Source organism: Xenopus laevis, chromosome 6S, assembly GCF_017654675.1.
Source record: "Xenopus laevis strain J_2021 chromosome 6S, Xenopus_laevis_v10.1, whole genome shotgun sequence".
NCBI classification, from domain to species: domain Eukaryota; kingdom Metazoa; phylum Chordata; class Amphibia; order Anura; family Pipidae; genus Xenopus; species Xenopus laevis.
Window position 1 is genome coordinate 58,097,291 of NC_054382.1, and position 6,617 is coordinate 58,103,907.

The window sequence follows — 6,617 nt, forward strand, 5'->3', positions numbered from 1 at the left end:
ACATATTTTTTTTAGCCATTTCCACATATTAAATCACATGCTTGCTATCCTTATGTACTGAAATGCAATCTGGCTATTGCTTATGATTGTGATCATGTTTGCCCCATTCTTAACTACCTATTCCCTGCTAAGAAAAACATTACCAAATTAATTGCTGCATTTCCTTTATAAAATATTTACTTATAAATTGAGAAACCTGCCATGAAAAGGACAGCCATAGACTCCAATGGGTGAAAAAATTGTTGTGTGTCAAAAGAAAATTGTAGCCCATAGACTTCAATGAATTTTGCAAATTTTTTTCAGTTTTCACAGATTTTTGGCAAAGTGAAATGGGTCTGATTCTCCCATCACTACTTATAAACCAGCTAGTGTTGCTAAGGCCTATCCCATGAAAAAAAAGCATTACAAACAGATGGAATTAGTTTTTTCACCAGATTCTGTCTTTAAAACCTGAGAGTCACTAATGAGATATTCTTTTCTATAGACAAGCCAATGGACAAATAACACTAATGGAGCAATAACAGAAGCTGATGTGGAAGCTAAGGGCTACTGTTACAGTGAAAATCTCTTTTGTCTGACTTCCCTTGGTGGAAAGCTGTCATACCCAAGAAGTTACAGTGCTATTGTACAAACCTGTCTTTTTCAATGAGTCTTTATCTTTAATCAAAATTCAAATGGCATTGGAGATGACATTTCTTTATCTCTTGCTTACCCTGATGTGTAATCACTTTTCATTTCTACAGAAGATTTTGCTGGCAGTCAAGCAAATAACCTCTTCAATATTCCAAATCAGAAAACAAGACTCTCTTACTTTTCCTTTTTTCAAACATAAGATATGATTTTGCAGGCAAATTTTAACTTAGTCAAGGGGTTAATAATTTGGTATTCTTTTCTTTTATGAAAAGGCTTATTTAAATGTTTATCAGTTGTGTAAAGTGGAGCAGCTCTGGAGATACACAAGGGAGGACTACTCATTGCCTATGCATGGAAGCGTTGTAGGAAGATTAAAATAACATTGAGTATATTCTGTAAATGAAGGAGAGAGCTAAAAGAGGCCTCTAGAGTCCATTATAAATGTTAATAATACATCAAGGTAATGTAACTGAATAACCGATCTCTGAGGGAAGAACAACATTTGGCTAATATTACAATTTGAATTATGAAAACAAAAAGAGCTTTTAGATAATCTTGTCTTTCTGCTTTTATTCTTCAGGCTCTTTTTTTATTTTCCCTGAATTCAATACACCATGTAAACAAATAAAAGTATGGGAGAAAATAAACAGTTTGGCATCTCAGTAGATTAATTAATGTGCTTCAGCCTTGGCACCAGTAGTCAAAAATTATGTGCATAAATAATATCACTAATTAAAAAGATGCAGATTAACATGCAAATAATGTTAATGAGGATCTGTAATTCCAGAGTGGATTCGCATAACATCAACAATTTAATGGGTTGGAAGGCTTGTATTTGCATTACATTAATACATTTCAAAGACCTGGGAAAAAAAAGTTCAGTTGAAGCCTCTGTTTCCCACTTGTGAGTTGTAAATTCTGTGGGCACTCATCGGCACATGCCAAAGTCATTATCTCAAAGACTGTTGAGAGGCTGCCATGTGCAAGCATGACCAGCTGTTGGGAACTGGGCAGTGGGCACTGCAATGAGCCAATTAATCGCAATAGTAACTTGTAAATATTTTGTGCTTCTGCTGTTAAACCTGTAGGGAAATTATATTCCTCTAGGTAGTTTTTTTCTTAAACTTTCTAACCTTTGATGTGTCATGGATAGATTCATGCAAATTAAAAATAATATGATCATTTATGCTATTGAACAAAAAATTACAATTGAGACAGAAGGAAAATAGACTAAATGTTTTTTTAAGAAAATCACTTGCCTTTAGAATGTAGACCCTCTGGTACATAAAAATCTCATTTAGTACATTAAAAAGGTGAAACGTGTTGTCTTCAAATAAGAGCTCATATAGGGGAGATGATAATATCTAGCTGTCATATATTACAACCAAGGAAACTTGCTTAAAGCAATATTGACAACCAGACTCTACAGCCAGTTACAGGTATGTCCAGGATTCTACAAAGGGCCATCCCTAGAACATCAGGTAATGTTAGGTAATGGATTTGCCTTGCCTTGAATGTAAACTGTACAATTAAGTACTTTGAAGGAAAATAATTCTGGGCCCAGACTATCTTCGGTATAAATGCAATATAATGTTTTATGGACAATGGAGCCTGTATGGGCAGAAGGAGGGCATGCCTGGAAGGGTAAAATGCCTGGAATGCCTGGAAGAGGAAATGGAGGATCCCTCACCAAACAAAAACACAGAATTCCTGGGTAAAATTTGTATAAAATAACAAAAAATACCACACTCAACAGGCTCAGTTAGAGTAACTGATTTTAATAGACAAGCAAAAGAAATTCCAACATTTCAATCACATCATAGTGAACTTCCTCAGGGAAAAAAACTAACCCATATATATTGGGGTTTTTTTTTTCATTTTTTTGAAAAGTGCCAGGAGTCTTACTCATCCCTAGATGTTTTGTAATTTGGTTATAACTGGGTCATAGTGGTGATTTGCATATTTTTTAATTCTGCAATTAAATATGTGCTGGGAAATGGTTGTGAATTATAATTACCTAACTTGCTTATCAGTAGATAAGATATGTTTAATTCAGGTTTACCTTGTCAGACCAGTACTGGGTAGAAATGTATTTAACATGTTGTGCAAGATTAAGAAGTGGTTATACACTACACTTTCATCCAATTTTTCTTCCCCTTGCACTTATAATGTTTTATCTCTACAGTATCACTTAAGTATATTGGCACTCCATTGCCTAGATCCCCTGTTTTTTCTTTCTTATATATTGACATGTAGGGGGTCATTTATCAAAATCCATAATTTTTATTAAAAAATCACGATTTTATCAGATTAGGGAAAAATTCTATAAAATCGAAAGAAAGTCATAAAAATTCCAGATTCTTTCCCGAAAAGCTTGTTTTTTTCAAAATTTTTCCCAGAAACTCTAAATTTTTAGGATTTTTGCCAGAAAAGTCCAAAATAGTTGGATTTTTGGGCTAATTCCAGCGCAAATAAATATACTTTAATAAATAACCTACATAAAGTCACCAAAACTTTGAGGTATATTGAAAAAATAAAGGAATGTCATTAATTAATATCTTCCTAGCTCATTATAATGCATAAATAAGGTCACGGCAATATATTTAGAAATAAACAACTGGTCATTCAGTATATTTAATATTTTTCTATTCATTCATGAAGTACATTGAACCACCCTTAAAGATCCCTTTAGCATGTCTCACAGATCTATTTCTTTCTTAATTTTTGGCAAACCTATCAACCCTCCATTATGGATATATCATTTATAAGATGTTTCTGCACACCATATGCTACATGCCTTGCTACAGAACTGTTCTTTTGTCAGTGATGAATCAGGTAAAAATATAAAATATAACTTGCTATTGGCAATGTAATAGTAAAGACAAGACAAGCAGCAAGATTTTTGGTTATCATAGGCATTTATCCAAGCTTTATGGTCTTGACGTTTAGGGTCTTATATGTTGCTTTAGGGTCTGTTTTTCAACTTTGTTTACAATTAAAACATTTTATTTTAAATGGAAAGTTCAGTTCTATAAATTTTTTTTGCATCTGAGAACATGGAATGTTACAACTTGACAGATTCCAGAATAGTTTTCTAATTTTATTGTAATTTGCTGTGCTGATGAATTAGCTCCAGGGTCAAAAGTACACTTTTTCTTCTATTCCAGGAAGAAAATTGCAATGGAGATCATATACTGATTCAATACTTTTGAATTTAATGTTATACTATTTTGTTGCATACAACTGCTAAAGTGCTATCTAAATGGCCTATATTAGATTACATGGCCTCAGTGACATTTAACAACAGTGTAATCCTCCTAATTGCAATACCTATCATTCTCCTGAACTACATTCATACTAAATACTACTACATTCAGGTCCCTCTAGGGCAAACTGGCTTTACTGGGCCTTGGTGTACTCAGGCTCACTGGAAACATCCAGCTGGATCAGCAACCAGAAGCCAAGGAGGAAGATCCACCCCTTCTCCCTCACTATACCAAAGTGTGACAGTAAGTGCTCACAACACCTGTTATAATATCCCAATAACTGGGATATGTAAATTACAACTATCTACATGGGCATCTGCCCAGACACTAAGGAGATCAGGAAGTGTAGGGATTTTACCCCATAGGGGCACATTAACCCTATGGGTCCCTACATTATGCTTGATGAAAATAATTCATGATGTAAATTTCCAACCAGGCTTATCTATCTCTTTGCCAAGTAGGTTAAAAAAATTTTTAAACTGAGTGGGGCTTAATCAAGGAACAGCAAAAGTAATCATCTGTAATTACTTCTAGAAAACACATAAATTCACTAAATCAATATCTTAAAAGTATGCACTTCACTGACTTGTTCACTGACAAGGTTAGAAATTATGTATTAATTGTAAAGAAATAAACACTGAAACTGACTTATATACAGCATTTATGACATTGTATATTAGACCTCTATTATTAGCTGGACAGGAAAAGTCATGGGAGAAATACACTATGATAAGAGAGAATATAAACAAATGTGCCACATGTGTGCAATATTAAGAAAACATATATGCAGTACTCTTTTTGGGGTATGCACTTAATCCTTTGCCTGCCAAGCACATACGCTGTACGTTCTGGCAGGCAAGAGCTTTAACTGCCAAGAACGTACCTAGTACCCTCTGGCAGAAATCAGTGCTGATCTCTGCATCAGTGGCTTTAGCCGCCTCTGCAAAGACTTAGCAGTGCCTGTCATGTCGGTCCTGCAACAGGATTGTTGCAGGGCCGACCTAAAATCGCAAGAAGAAGCAACTTACCAGCTCCTCCGTCTTCCTTCTTCTCTCTGCTTCACTGGCGACGCACTTCCTGGCTGCAGTGACTCAGCATACACGCTGCTCAAGAGCAATCTGACTGTCCCTCCTGCTCCAGCAATGGTAAGTGGCCTTTATTTTACACACTACACACTAACTACACTACACTGGTATAGATCTATACACAGTTACACACTTACACACTCATTATAGTAAAGATTTATTTATTTATTTTTGTAAAGTTATGTACACTTATTTGCACTTTATTTCACACTTATATACACACTGCCACACCACTTTTAGAAGTGTATACACATGTATACACAAAAAAACTCACAAGAGGGCTTTTTTATTTTTTTACTTTTTCATTTTACTAATTTGTGTTTTTTTACCCCTAAAAACCATTTGTTTTGGCAGCATGACTATTGGGTGATCGATTTTGGCCACTAATTATGCTGTTGGATCAGTCATTTTGTTATTTCATTGATTTACACAATTTTTGTGGTTTTATTGCAATTTTATCCCTGCATTATTTTTCCTTATGTATCTTTAGTATAGTTTTGCTGTTTGGTGCTTTGGTATAGAAAGATATATTTTACTTTGTTTGATCCGCCAGAATATGTACTTTCCAAAAATATATGGTGTTCTGGGGGCTTTTTACAGTTTGGGAGTCTTACAACACATAATGCAAAGTCGGGGTACTGTTTTCAGCAGCTTAGTTGGCTAGTGTGAAAATTCATATGCATGTTTTTCATTTGGGGTCCGTACACACCACATACTTTGGTAAATCTATGCATTTTGGGCATCAAGCTATTCATTAGACCTCTGATGTCTATATTTAGGGTGATTTTTCTTTGTACGTAAAACATTGTGTTTGAAAAATGCGGCAAACTGCAACATTTTTAGGCAATTTTCAGAAATGTTGTAAAAACTTCTAAGTTTAGAAAAGCTTTGCAGTTTGGTAGTTTGGTGTAGAAAGACGTCTTTATCTTTGTTGGATTTGTCAGAATGTGTACTTTCCAAAAACATATGGTTTTAGGGGGTCTATGCTGTTAGGAGGGTCTTGAGGCACATAATATGAAGTCAATGGTCTATGTTCACAGAAGGCAAATTGGCAGCGGAGAAAAATCATATGCACTATTTTTATTTGGGGTCCGCACATGCCAGCTGCCTTGGTATATCTATGCATATCGGGCATCAAACTGTTCAGTAGTCCCTTGGCATCAATATTTATGTTATTTTACAATTGTATGTGTAGCGCTATAGTAAATTGTGTGTATCGTACACCACTATTGAGCTCCACTCCCAATAAATGTGCCCCGGATGAGACCTGTAATCTTAGGGAGTGAGCCCTCACAACGGTGTGGAGGCAGGGTGTAGTGCAACTGTAAATGGATACAGGGTTTAATAATTGGGCGCCAGTGGTTCTTATAACTTAAACATGAACTGATTTATTGAACATACACAATCCTCAGTGGAGTATACAATAGAGCATGACAGGATTTGGTATCACATTGAATAAGCAATACTCACAGCACCTTTTGGTCAATATTAGTCCCCACAGGCAAGAGGACGTGCTCAGCAGCAATAAAGGTACAACCAGCTTTCAGCCTTTCCCTAAGTGGAACCTGAGGGGAATCTATCTACCCTGTTCCTATACACTTAGTCCCTACTTCTGGGCTATTAGTACCCGGGA